The 14,588-nt window shown below is 46.7% G+C and overlaps 1 long non-coding RNA gene across 2 annotated transcripts in view; it reads left to right on the top strand.

The window, feature by feature from the left end:
- The window catches only part of LOC105853416, an 83,816-nt gene extending 69,457 nt beyond the window's left edge, over window positions 1-14,359 (top strand). Inside the window, exons 2-5 of one of the 2 annotated variants that reach the window (XR_001145280.1) lie at window positions 2,323-2,428; window positions 7,063-7,185; window positions 11,541-11,629; window positions 13,746-14,359. This is a non-coding gene — a long non-coding RNA (uncharacterized LOC105853416). Of the gene's footprint in view, window positions 1-2,322; window positions 2,429-7,062; window positions 7,186-11,540; window positions 13,552-13,745 lie in introns of those variants that run through there. The other variant, XR_001145279.1, reaches the window with a different exon arrangement.
- Window positions 14,360-14,588: the final 229 nt, after the last annotated feature.

Below are 14,588 nucleotides of genomic sequence, written 5' to 3'. Positions count from 1 at the left end.
GACACTCACCACTTTTTAACCCACAGTTGGGCGTCATACAGTTCAATTCTGACACTAATAACCCAGAATAGAGCCCCAGACTCCACAGGTTGAGGGGCTCAGTCCCACAAGACTGCCCAGATCACCCCTATTTCTGCCCAACTTGGTTACAAAGTTTCCCTTTTCAGGTTTGATTGTTTGCGAGAATGGCCCACAAAACTCCGGAGAACACTTTACTGGCTTACCACAAAGGATACAACGAATGCCTGGACAACGAGGTATTTAGAACAAGGCCTGTCTGGGTCCTCTTGGACCTCTGGGTCCTCTAACAGTCAGAGCTATAAGGTTGATATTCCCTCCATTCTCCACCATCACCCTGGTGTGCTGCTGTCCTAGCACGTGAATATGGTTGACATTCCAGAATCTCTCTCACTTCTGTCACTGATCAAATTGTGGGCCATTAGTGGCTGACTCAATTTGAACAAGAAGTTGAGCAGAGGTCCTGATCTGCGGTCTGTCCTTTCTCCACCAGACCAGAGAGATCATCTAATTTTCTTAATACTTCGAGGCCGAGGAGAGTGTAGAGATGTTTCTAAGGGCTACACAACCAATGGGCAGAGTGTGTGAACTCTCTGACTTGTCTCTGAGGGAAGTGTGGGCTGTTTCTAAAAACAAGGCCTCTGGGGAATAACATCTCAACACCCAGCTCCATGATGTGAGAAGATCAGGCCTAAAAAACTTGCCCCACCTGGAAGCAGCCCAAGCCCAGAAAACAGAGGGACGCCTTTGATGACAGCTGTGGTTCCTGCCAAGATGGCAGGGGAGGCTTTGGTCAGGACTGTGGTGTGGACAGGCTATTTCCTCTGGAGAAACTTGCTGACATATCTTCCTTCCTGGTGCTCCATGGGACTGGAGCGAGAAGAGGCAGGCCCAGAGTGAATGTGTATTTGCCATCTACAATGGGCAAGGTTTTGTGCCAGGCTGGCTATCTTGCTATATTTAGTCATCAAAAGGCTTGTGTGCATCTCATGACAGAGGAGGAATCTCTGGCTCAGGGGCATACCAGAGTTGATCAGGATCTCTTCTCGATGAGGGTAGAGCTTGAATCTGAGTCTCTCTGTGGCATGTGGTGTCTGAATAGTCAGAGCTATAAGTTTAATATTCCCTCCACTCTCCGAAAAAGGAACTCTCCTGCACTGCTGGTGGGAATGCAAACTGGTACAACCACTATGGAAAACTGGAGGTTTCTCAAACTGCTAATAAAGGAACTTCCATATGACCCAGCAATCCCACTCCTAGGTATCTACCCAAAAGACAAAAACACTGATTCAAAAAGATACCTGCATGTTTACTGCAATAACCCATGTTTATTGCTGCTTTATTTACAATAGGAAAGATATGGAATCAACCCAAATGCCCAAAAGTAGATGAGTGAATTAAAAAGATACACAGTGGAATATTACTCAGTGATCAAAAAAGATAAATTCATGCTTTTTTGCAGCAACATGGATGGAGCTGGAAAGGATCATGCTTAATGAAATAAGCCAGAAAGAAAAATTACTGGATGGTTTCACTCATAGCAGGAGCATAAAGGACCAGGGGAAAATAATAATAATGAACAATTACATACCAGAGACATTTTATAGGGTGGAGTGGAGAATGGGATCAAAAATAGGGGGAGGGGAGTGCACGGATGATTTGGTGATGGGAAGCCCATGGGGATTACAAGTGAGATGGAAAAAGGCACAAAATGATGTAAAAATAAACTATAATAAATAAACTATAATAATAAAAATATTCCCTTCACTCTCCACCATCACCCAGCTGTCTCCAGGGAGCCATACTATGACCCGGCTTTAGCACTGCAACAAGGTGCCTGACAAGGAGTTGAAGGGGTCTGTGTGAACCCTGTTCAAGGCAGCTCTCGCCACACCCCAGGCGGAATGGGCAACCTTTATTACCCTGTCAGACCAGAGGGGGCGCCTTTTTCTGACTTGTGTAAGGACCACAGAGATGGGGAATGGCCCCCCCCAGAGTTCCACCTTCCTGTGCCCCACTACTCCATCACCCGTGAGAATAGGGACCCCCGCCTATTCTGCTGGTGTCATGCAGCCTTCACTGCTCCTAAAATAACTTTCTGAGGTAACTTTGCTCTATTGAATCCCGCCCTGGAAAGCCCACTTAAGAGAGGGGCAGCAGGCCACTGGAGCTGGAGTCTGGGGTAGGAAGAAGCTATAGGGAGGGGCCCCTCAGATGGGAAACGCTGATGAACTTTAGCAAAAGTGGCGTCCGCTCTTCGTTGTGAAAGGCATTTCCTGCATGACTCTTTTCCTTGAAACCTAGATCTTTGCAAGTCTGTTACTCAGATGACAAAGTAGTCCTATGTCCTGAAGAAAATGCTGGGACCATGAATACAATGGCAAGTGAATAAGAAGAATAACATGCAGAGGTGAGTGTGAGCACCCTTGTCACCTCGGGAGGAAAGGGGACCCACCCATGATGGTGTCCATATGCCCAGGAGTACTTAGAGGCACCAGCTGTCAGCTTCTTGTAGTTAATTCGATGCTCCCCAAATATTTGGGGATGTTGTCTGGATCAGGCAAGAGATGTGAAAAGCACCTTGATGAGACTTCCCCACAGGCAGCCTTTGGCATTGTGGGTCAATTTCCAGCATTTTCTCATTCTTTCCTTTTTTTTTTTTTTTGACTTTCCTTAACTAAAGAAGACACTGTGTCTTCTTGGGAAGGCAGGAAAATGCCTCCTTCCCCTGAGATGTCCAGGTCCTAATCCCTGAATCTGTGAATGTGTGACCTTCCATGGCTAAACTAAAGGGTTTTGACATGGGAAGAGTATGCTAGATTAAGCAGGTGGGTCTCTTGTAATCATTTGGAGCAGGAGCTTCAGACTCACAGAAGGAAACGTGATGGGGGAAACAAAGACGAGAGCCTGGCTTTGAGGCTCAGGTAGGGTTGCTGAGCCCAGCAATGCAGGCAGCCTGGAGAAAATGGAAGTGGCCAGGAATTGATTTCTCTCCCAGAGCTTCCAGAAGGCACCAATCCTGCAGACACTGTGCTTTTACACTCCAGAACTGCAAGATTATGAATTTGTGTTGTTGCAAGACACTCAAGCTGAGGAAACTTGTTGCAGCAGTGATAGGACAAAAATACAGAAGTAAGCACCCCCTTTTTTTTTTTATTTTCTTGGAAAGAAAAAGGAAAGGATGTAGCAGTGAGCATTTCCCCCCTCATCCCAAAATTGCATTCCTTCTTTTCAATAAGAAAACTGTTCCCAATGATACTCCCATTCACCACATCATGCTTGCCTTTCTCAGGTCTCTGGTTTTCACACCCCCAGAGAAGCCTTGACCTCATACCCAACACTCAGATAGGAGAAGATCCATCTGTCACCCCTCAGCCCTTTGCTTTTGGCCCACAGCCCAGCATCTCTTGGCTTAGACAATTGCTCTCCAAGTTTTGACGGCCAAAGTTGCTCTCCTGCATCCCTGTGGTCAATATCTGAACCAGACCACAGACTGCTCAAGGTTTCAGCCTCCTGTGCTGACACACGACTGACTATTAGATAAATGTGCCCTGGGCTGTGAATTTGGAGCTAGTGAGATAACTAAGCAGGGGTCCTCTTTGGGGGTGGTTGCCACGTCCATTTCCCCGAAGGCAGTAAGGGCAGCTGTACCCCTGGTGCCTTTTTTAAAAGATTTTTATTTTTTTATTTATTTATGCATATAAGAACTGGAGTGTAGACCAGAGGTGTGGGGTGGTGGTGAGAGGATTCATCAGAGACAGAGTGGGGAGCAGAACAGGTGGAGTGCCTGACGTACACTGCTGAGGGAAGCAGCAGGGAGACAGGCGAGGTCTGCTGCACCATGTGGGTCACTCCCTGGCCGGGAATCGAACTCAGTTGCAACAGTGATAGCCCTGAGAGTTAATGCTAAGCCACCCGGGGAAGCCCCTGGTGTCTTCAGCATGACTTCATTGTCTCCAGAGAGCTCCATCAGCGCCCCCATCCTGGATGATCCTGTCCCTGCCTCTGCCCCTGACTATGGCCATATCCCCTCGGTTTTCTGAGTCAGGTTCTGTTCGGTCTCCCAGAAAAACCACTGAGCTTCTCAGTGTCCTTTCAGAAAATGCCTTTTTCCTGAAAATGGTGAGTTCCATTCTCAGCTGATAGAGGAACTCATCAAATCCCTTCAGTTTTTTCCAGACCGCTTTGACCTTCTCTCAGATGAGTCTTCAGCTCCTTTCTTTGTCTTCCCACACACATCACTTCTATTTCCAGCTACTGCAATTGAAACATGAGAAGTTGCTTGTGTTTTAGTCATAAACAGCAGAATTGTAATTTCATATAGTTTGGCCTAACACTTTCATCATTTCACTTCCTAGTAGAGTTCTTCCACTTTTATCTGTCCCCTAGAGACAACTCACAGAGGGCAGGGCCTCCAAGAACAATAGAGCCAGAGGGCTTTGGACAGATACAGGACAGAAGAGGGAGTTGAGGGAAGGAAAGTTCCATTCATCAGGAGTCTTCGACGAACGTCTCCTTTAATCTCCACTGAAGCACCGTGGGGTGGGAACAATTGCCTCCACTCTGTAGAAGAAGAAATTGAAGCTCCAAGAGTTTAACTGCCACTTGACACCCTGCACAGTTCAGGGAATGGCAAAGCTGGGACTTAAAGCCGCGTCCATGTAACTCCAGAGTGAAAGTGTTTTCACACCAGGGACCTTGATGTTGGAAAGTCTCCATCAGGTGCATATTCTAGTACCACATATTACACAGGAAGATGCCCATGTATCCATCCATGTGTTCATCCAACACGTGCCTACAAGAATTCTTATTCTGTGGAGGGCACTGCCCGGGCTGGGGAAAGTGCCCGGGCTGGGGAAAGTGCCCAGGCTGCGACAGGCTTCAGGCCGCCTAGAGCCCATCATTTAGTTTTCTAGTTTTTCTCTTGAGAAGTGAAGGAAGTTATTCTTCATTCAGTCATTGCTGCCTTAACTCAGCCCTCCCTCCATCCTCCATAAAGTCAGTTCATTCACATATTTATGGGTTTTTTTTTCCACGTACTCAATCAGCACTGTTTTAATTGCTTTTTTTTTTAAAAAAAGATTTATTTATGCATACAAGAACTGGGGTACAGGCCAGAGATATGTGAGGGGGTGGTGAGAGGCTTCCCCAGAGACAGAGTGGGGAGCCGAACAGGCAGATCTACTGAAACACACTGCTGAGGGGAGCAGCGGGGAGACAGGAGAGGTCTGCGGTGCCATGTGGTTCGGCTCCCTGGCTGGGGATTGAACTCGTGCTGCAGTGGCTGTGGACAGCTTTGTAGTGCTGTGCTTTAATCCGTTGCACCACCAGGGAGGGCCCCCATTTAAACTGCTTTGCTACTCTGTCCTTCCCTGTATTCATCTAGTAAGTTAGAAGTTTACTCCTTCATGCCCTCACTCGTTTATTCATTCTGATTCATTTTGAAATTAACCCCTGTATTGATCCATTATTATTTTCCCTCCACTAAACTCCCCATGCCCATTCCCTACCTGCTTTCTCTCCCCAGCCCCTCCCTCTTTTTCTTTATTGCCTCTAATGACCATTATTTTCTTTCTGCAGAGTTCAGGTTTTAGCCCTTCTATTCTACCCTGCTTCATTGATCCATTTAATCATGTGCTAATTCATTCACTCACACTCACATTCATTTATTTTTTTCAATTGTTTAGTCATCAACCATCTCTTAGGTTTGTTCTGTGTTCCACGGCCCCCAGACAAGCTACCGGTGCGGTCCAGAGAACAGCTCTTGCTGTCCTTGTCCCTCTCCACGCCAGAGGGAAGACTCCTCTGGGGTGTCTTTGCATTGGGATCATCCCGGGAGCAGAGAAGGACCAGGGCAGACACTGCAGGCTGCTAGGATGGCTGCCTGACCTGAGGGTCCTCTCAGGTGAGGCAACAGTCTCCCAAGTGTCACTTGTTGCCACTTCCTAAGAAGGAATCATCTGGGAGACACTGCCAGCTTTTAACTTTCACCTTTCCCCTCAGAGAAGACTCCCCTAAAGCTTTTGGTCTTCCATGATTCTGGGCAGGGGCTGAAGAGTGACTGTGTGGAGGCAACGCCCAGGGAGATAGGAAGCCTGTTCTGTGAGGCTTATCTCAGGCTGGTGTGGTAACTGAAGACAGAAGCCCCAAGAGGAGGAGAAGCTTGGCATCTGTTGTTTTCATTCTTATCTGGGGGTGGGGGTGAGGTAGAGGGGTGGGAATGGGATTGAATCGCAGCAGAGAGAATTTAGATTAGACACCTGGAAGAACTTCCCATCATCGTTGCTGCAAGGTGCTGTGATCAAGGGTGAGCTCCAGGTGAGCTGGGTCTTCCTTGCCTTATCTTTTTGTGAAGGACAATGGAAGAGGTGTTGGCAAGAACAGTCAAGATCATTCTAGACATTCTCCTAGAATAACCTGACCAGAATGAACTCTGTATCTCTTTTGAAGGAGAGTTTGGTGTCACACATGCAGGGCCTTACCTGTTTCTACCTCTTTGGTCTGTAGTTTCACTGGGAGGAGATTATCGAAACTATGGAGAAAGGTTCTTGTTAATTGAGCACGTACTAGGTGAAGGCATCAGGGAATGTTAAGGGGGAAATATACCTGGGAGAGATATTGAAGGGCTACTGAGGTCTTTTGTATACTCATCAAAAACACATTTTTCTGAGCACCTGATATGTGCCCGGCATCCTTTAAGGCTCTGGATTTTACAAGGGTTAGAAAAGTCGAGGAGCTTGTGTTTTGGAGCTCAGAGCTCTGAGAAGCCTTAGCAGATGAGTGAAGCTTGAGTTTAAATATGGTAGGCCTCCCTGACAACCTCCCCCCAGTTTAAGTAGACTCTTCTCTTGTATAGTTTCTCCTCTGTCCATCCTCACGTGGATGGGGAACTCAAATTCCTTTCTCAGTTCCCACTGAAAGTCATTACAAAAGCTTTTGAGTGTGTGGCAAAGTCTACTGAAGCTTTAGAGAGGTGGAGGGAGTTACATCACGAGAAGGCAAAAATACTGATTTTGAATTAATTAACCAACACTGTTCTTTCAGTTTCTTTGAGGGTCCAACAAGTGGTTTGGCTGGGGCCTTTCCTTCGCTCTCCGCTTCTCTGGACCATACTCCTCCATGGCAGAAGGGGTTTCACTTGTCTCTTGGCCACACTTTTAATCACAGGTACAACGTCTGTTATTTCTTCTACATGGTAAGCTCCTGGGACACTATAGCTTAGGACTTTGCCCATCACAGACATTTCAACAGTACTTATTTAGTGACTAAATAAATGAATGAATGAGTGATGCCTTCTACAGCTTACTAGGAGGACGTTATACCACTTGCATCTTTGAGAGAAAAGAAAGCAAGCTAAACTTCATCAAAATGATGTCCCATGGGGTTCTAAATTACAAGATGAACTCCACCTATCTGGAGTTTGTATTCTATAACAGGATAGTAAACTGGCAAACAGCATGGACTGCAGATTTGAATCTCAGCCCTTGTACTACTGAGCTTTGGGGGAGGTTTTATCTCTTCGAAGCTTCAGTTCCCTTCTGTGCCCAGTAGGAACATTCCAGAACTATATTTAGCGGAGAAGGTGAGTGTAGCCTCTAGAACAGGACATCTGCATTCAAATCCTAGTTTTCCTATGTTTAAACAATGTAACTTTGTGCAAGTAACTTATTCACAGCATCTTCATGGGCAAAGTGGGAGAATGGAGGTGTTTAGTTCATCGGGGGTGGGGAGGACTAAGTAAGTGAATATGCAGAAGCTCCCACCAGCGTCTGGCACACAGCCAGCTCTGTACAAGGCTAGATCCTGTTATTACCCCTGTTATTACCTCCTTTACGTGCAAGCTGCATGCTTAGCACAGTTTTGGAACCTTCTGACTGTTAAAGACCTGTCAGCTCTGTCACTGTTACTCAGGAGTTTCTGCTTTTAAGTGCACATTCTATTTCTTTCGATCGTCCCTGAAAATGGGGCTCGCCTCTCAGTCGCTATCGGGCCAGAGGCGTTCATGATAAAATTTCACTGCCTGCACTTCAAGTTTTGTGGATGATTGCAGCACTTTAAAGAAGACCTGGAGACGATAGCAGGGCCTTCTTTGAAGGATCTTCCTTGTGCTCTGGGTGGAGCGGAGGGTGACACTGAGGCAGATCGTGGGCATTGGTAACCAAGTTGGAAAGCATTTCCGGGGATGTGGATTCTGAATGTGACCCAATTTTAGGATTCCCTTAGCGATTTCCTTCACCCATATTTGTCTTTGAGGTTGCTCTATGGTACAAATTCACTCCAAAGGCATCTAAAATGACTTCCGATGTGTGTACAACATGCCCTGTATTCTCAGTCATGAAGCCCCCTGTGTCATGCCGGCTTCCTTCCAGGCAGAGCGGCAGGCGTGCCTCTCCGGCTGGGTAGGTGCCTGCATCCCGGTGTGGGGGAGGCCTGAGAGCCAGCACACTTCTAGGAAGGGCTGTGAGACGAGAGAACAAGAGGGGAGAAGAGCTGCTAAGGTCTCTGCCTGGCACTGGCAGCAGTCTCCCTGGGGATAGGGCATTTTCTGGGCCAGGCGGCTATGCTTGGCTCTCAGCTGCTCAACTGACCTGCCCTGGCTCTCCTGGGCGGCCTGGTCTTGGCTTATGCTCACTCTCAGGCGAGTCAGTTCCTTTCTCCTAAGCTAGTTGCAACTGTCTGATCTGAGCCTCACCCATGACGACTAGGACAGGTCTGGGTCGGGCAGGCAGGTAGGTCTGATCAGGAGGATGGGGCAATTTCTGGTGGGCACCACTTTGAAAGGCATCTGGGCTTCACCTCCAGAGCTCAGGGCACAGGAGGGTGGCGACAGGCACCCAGTGAAAGTAACTGGCCTCTGTGAGTGTCAGGAGAGAGGAGGACAGCTTTTCCAAAGCATACATGAGCTCGTCTCTCTGGGTGTCCAGGGCTCAGAAGAAATCAGGCAGTGACCCCCCATCCCGCTCCCTGCTCCCCAGTACGAAGCTCTCATGCTTTCCCTGTTGGTTTCTACAGGGTTCTGTGGGAAGAGAAAATTCTGTTTGTCAGGATCTGGTGATGATCACTTAGTTTGGTGACACTGGGTACAGGTGGTGACATATGGCTGTCAGGGAGAGAAGGGCCAGGATGAGGTAAGAGGACAAGTGTGCTGGCACATTGTAGCTAGTGCCCACATCACATGTGGGGGAGAGTTACCAGCACTCACTCCTCTCTGCCCGTCACTCCCAGGGTATGAGCACATACATGTGTTCTACTCCCAGGTTCAAGTTCTCTTGCTCATAAGAGGTATTTTGAATACACTTTTGAATACACTATGCACTGCGAATTCAGCACACACTGATTTGGCCATTTCTAACTTGAACATGATTAAAAGTAAAAGACTAAAGAGGAAAAGAAAGAAAGAAAATTCCATATAGATGATTCCTCTGTGTAACAGCTGTGATTACTGCTGATTTTTTTTTGATTAATGGGTCCACTGAGTAAACACTTGTTGCATGCGTTCAATGAGTCAATTGCTGTGCTAAAGAGCAAAAGCAGATAGTATTGAAAACAGAGGAGCCCTGGCTTCAAGAAACTTCCAATGTGGTTAATAAGCAAATGCTTTGGATATGAAGACTTTGCTTGAGTCACTCGATCATCACACACTCCCTTTGAAGTGGGAGTTATCTGCTTTACAGATAATGAAACTGAGGTTCCATAAAGTGGGACAACAGGGCCGATATGGGACTATGGAAGCTGAGACTGGTGAGGTATGATTTCCACTGGGAGTGGTCTGGACAGTTCTGCAGCACTGAGATGAGGCAGAGTTGGCCCCTGGCAGGAGCACAAAACAGCTAGCCCCAGGCCTGCAGGCCAGAGCCCTGGTGGAGAGCAATTCAGTGCCTCAGCGCAGTAAGTGAGGCTGCTGTCTGGGCCTGAACCCCTGGGACCTTCCAGCAAGGGGTGGGGGGACGTCAATTTGCCTCAGAGCAGCCAGTGAGGCTGCTGTCTGGGCCTGAACCCCTGGGACCTTCCAGCAAGGGGTGGGGGGACATCAATTTCCATGGCAATAAGTGAACACCTGGTTAGACAAGGAATAGTCTTGTCCACACATCCCTTGAGCTGCACCACTCCGATGCTGTGTTTGCAGGGATTGCTCAGCACCAAGACAAGCAGAGGCCGGTCTCCTCTCCCACAGGAGGACGTCCCAGCAAATCAGCACCACCCCATGGGCCCCAATTCTGTGGAAACCACAGCAGGCCCCAGAGAAGGTCAACTGTGGGAGAGGCCTTGACAGGGCTTTGGCCCCGATCACTCCTTCATTCATTCTGCAAACATTCACTGAGCACCTACTATGTGCCCGATGATGTGCTAGGAGATAATTAAGACACCACTTCCACAGTTGAACTCAGTCTAGCGAAGGGGTGAGCCAGAGATGGTTGATGCCTGTTATAACAGACAATACGGTTGCTGTGCACCTGGTATTGTCTCAGGAATCTTCTTGCTTGTTTTACCTCTTAGATTGGCTATAACATTACAGGCTGGAAAGATTATTACTCTTGTTTTTCTGAGTGAGAGATGGAGGCACAGAGAAATGAAGCGACTTGCTCAGGGTCTCAGAGCTGGTAAGGGACAGAGTTGAGACTTAAACTCTGACCTGCTGTCTCCAGAGCCCAGGCCCTCGGGCCCTATGGCAACATAGCATAGCTTTGGTGCTTACAGGCAAGTCAGTGGCTCCTGGGTGCTCCTGGCTGGAGACAGCACAGGATGCTACAGGGTCCCAAGTCTCCCCCAGCCCAGCAGGTGAAGAGGGGTGGAGATGACTGCCCAGAGGAAGAGAGACTTAAGTGGGATCTGAAGGATGGATGAGTGGTGACCAGCCAGGTTGGGGGAACATTCTAGTCAATGGTATAGAATAGAGAAAGCCAAAGGTAACAGAAGGTAGAGACTGGAGGACTGAGGAGCTGTAATGGCGGCAGGAGAGGCCAGAGTGGGTTGTAGTGGGCTGGAGGGGGGAGTCCAGGGTGGAGGGCAGTCAGCAACACTCAGTGTCTGGAGAAGCAGGAGGTAGCTCCTCTGCGGGTGTGACCTGGGCTCCTAGGAACTTGAGGGCCTGTAAACATGCCAGTCATGCAGAGGCCCACTCAGAGGGTGGGCGCCTGGGGTGAATCAACAGTCCCTTGCATCAGTCCCTGTACACTGGGTGACAAAGGGTCCCACTGAGGTTGTTCCCCGAGGGTGGCTTGGGAAACAAGAGGTGAGGTGACTTGGACTTTCCGAACTCCAGTTTCGTCATCTATAGCATGGGGTTTTGCAACACTCCCAGCCAAGGTGGAGCCTGATAGGACACTGGTGGTGGCCCCAGATTCCTGAATCTTGTTTGCAGCAGATGTCCATATAAGGGGACCTTCACTCAGCAAGGGAGAGCTTTTGTGGGAGATGTCAGAGCCAGGCCTTTCAGATGGCGTTTTCACAAATCTTGGAAGAGGCAGAATAGGCTAATAAAAACAACAGGATTATTTCTAATAAATCTCATCCCCTTCCAGGAACAATGCCCAGTTGCTCTCAGCACGGCAGGCCTTGGAGTGTTCAGAGCAGATTTGGGTGTCTGCGTGAAAACCGCTGCCTGGAAGAGGTCAGTGTGAGGGGTGAGACTGGGCCAGGAGAACCCCAGCTGCTCTCGTTTTCATGGTCACTTTCACGGAAACCTCCTTCCTTCAAGGTCCATCACTTTGGTTATCAAATTATTCCTAATGACCACCCAGGGCCAAATGCATTGCAGGGCACACTTTAAGACACTGGGAAGTAAGAATAAGCATTCTGGCTGGTTGTGCAATAAGCAGAATGGAAGCCCAGTGCAGTGGCTGGCACGAGCCATCGTGACCGTCTTAGGAGATGCCAAGGAATCAGCCTATTGACTGTCTGGGCGCAGTCACAAGGAAACCAAACTCTGCCATTCTCAGGAAGATGAGGTTGCAGGACCCTCTGTAAATCATCTGTTATCTCTAGTCTTGATGTTTTGGTTTGTTAAATACACGGTTTATTCTACATCTGCGCTTATTTTTATTGATATGTCTATCTTATCAGTCCAGTCAATCAGTCAATCAACATTATCTTACATCAGCAAAATCTTAAAACAAATTTCATGCTTGTGCTCTTAAAATCCAGATTTAAATTTACTAGCTGAGCATCAATTCTTCCTAACAAACACCACTGATACATTATTTTCTCCAAGAAAAGGGATTCCCAAGTTTTTCTTTCATTCACTCGTTTAAAAGGATGATGTCTTAACTACGAAAACTTCCATGATTATTTTTTGGCGCGATTCTTCTACTCTGTCCAAAATAGTTTTGGAATGTTTATCACTCTACTCAGCTAATAAATAATAAAAGAAAAAAAGAAAAAAGAAGTGATTATAGATTGCTTCACGTTTCAGCCTGTTGCATGAATTCCTGAAATATTTAACTTCTTTTCGAACAAAAGATAAATTCAGATTTGGAAATTAATTTCACTACCCCGGTTGATTTACCAGACACTTGAACTTCTAAGATTCATTTTATGCAATGCCCTAATTTCTATAGTCCCCAAGAAAAGGTAAACCCAAATGAACACAGTACACCACAATGCATGCTCCAGAGGCATTTTGCAAGGGATACCTTAAAATTCCTTCCTTCCTTCTGCTTGGAAATGTCTCTCGCTACATCATCAGCTTTCTCCAGGGGCATGAATGAACGCTACTGGAGGTTCTGGTGTTCTTTTTTTTTTCTTTGCTCACAGATAAAAACTTCAGCGTAACCACGTGTGTGTAAAATGTGTAGCTTGCCTTCCATCCATGTTGCTGCAGCCCATTTTCTACACACTGATCAGTTTATTCAGATCAACTCCATGCTGCAAATCCCTTTCAGCGACCATGTGAACTGGCTCCAGTGTTCGCTTCAACCTTATTGAGCCTGAACCGCCTTTCCTTGTTTACACTGGAACTGGAGGTCTTCCTGGGTCTCCTTCATGCAAGCTGACAAATGTTCTTTCATGCCATTGGCAGCTGCTTCATTACACAGTATTGACTAAGCTGAAGAAGCACTGAGCTCCTTCTTAACACCTGAAACATTTCATCCTTCACTGTCCCCTTAAAGATCTCATTTCAAAATACGTGTACTTTATAGTGGTGAGCCGAGGAGTGCTAAGGTCCCCAGGGCAGGTAAGTTGTCTGAGGACAGGGGCTTTTGTCTGTGTTTCGGGTTATTTTTGCATGGTTGGCCAGGGTCTGTCTGGGACAAACTAGGTCCTTGAATATTTTTGAAAGGAACAAATGAAGGCTTTCTTTCCTTTTATTGTTCACTCTAATTTCAAGCATATTCCTAAACCTGTTTTTGCTTTGTAGAGACCATAGATTCCCATTTTAAACGAGGGGTTGGTAAAATTTTCTATGAAATGTTGGAGAGAAAATATTTCAAGCTTGTGGGCTCTGAAGTCACCCCACTTCTCTGCTGCTGTTGCACAAGTTAAACATCTATGGCATGAGTATGCTGGGTGGCAAGGAAAAGCTATTGACAGAAAAGGTGGAGGGCTGGGTTTGACCTATGGGTGATAATCTGTTTTAAATGATTGATTTTTAAAAACCGTTTTTTTTTTTTGCTATATCATATTTTGCGTAACAGCTGATACTTCTCCCCTAAAAAAAGTAATATCAACCAATCCATACCAATTCGAATTGCAGTATTATTTCTCTTTTGTTTTCTGAAAAATTTCAGATTTTTCCTTAATAGAACTAGGAAGTCCTCTCTCCCACTCCGGAGCTCCTGGCAACACCATCAACCTGGAAACAGAACACTGTGGAAATCATTCCGCCTAAGCCTCTTCTCCAGAATCTTTGCACTTGGTAGTTCACCCTGAACTTGCTGTACTTTGAAGCCACATGTGGGCTGACACGGCGCAGCTGTGTGTTGGGTTTTCCATTTCAGATCATAAGCAGGGTGCCAACCTGAGTCAGCATGGCAGCCCCTGTGTGTGGGTTCGCAGCTGCCCTGTGCTGCAGTCACATCAGTGGCGGTGACATCTGTTGCTAGTCAACACCACCCTCCCTGCCCTGTCACTTGATTTGCCATGAAAGCTCTTAGCAAGTGAAGGATGATTACATTGGCTTACAAATAATGACAGGTGTCAGGGAAGAAACCATCATTTATGCCACCTAAAATATCAAAGGTCTGTAGAGCGTAGTTTTCTAATTAAAACAATTTTCGCAAAGAGCTACAGAACACTGACAAGAATGAAAGATACAGTGGGACTACTGGCAGGCCAGCCCTGGCTGAAATATCAACTGACTTTGTGAATATGTTCATTGCTTTTATTTGTGATGGTGACGAAAAATTAGGTTATTGCTGTCATGGATCAAATAAAACTGTCAGATTCTTACCCTGGTTTGGAACAAGTTCATTGACAACAAAATAGTTATATTTATTAAGTACTTACTAAGTGCCAGGAACAGTATTAGACACTTTGTATTGATTATCTCATTTAATTCCTACTACAGACCTATTGAATTTTGATTTTAATTCCTCCTAGCACTTTGACTGTTCCCAGTTAGCTGTGCTGTA

The sequence above is a fragment of the Condylura cristata genome, unplaced genomic scaffold, assembly GCF_000260355.1.
Source record: "Condylura cristata isolate star-nosed mole 26May11 unplaced genomic scaffold, ConCri1.0 scaffold00009, whole genome shotgun sequence".
Taxonomy (NCBI): Eukaryota; Metazoa; Chordata; class Mammalia; order Eulipotyphla; family Talpidae; genus Condylura; species Condylura cristata.
Note: the sequence above shows the minus strand (reverse complement) of the source record. Positions and strands in the feature narration are given on the sequence as shown.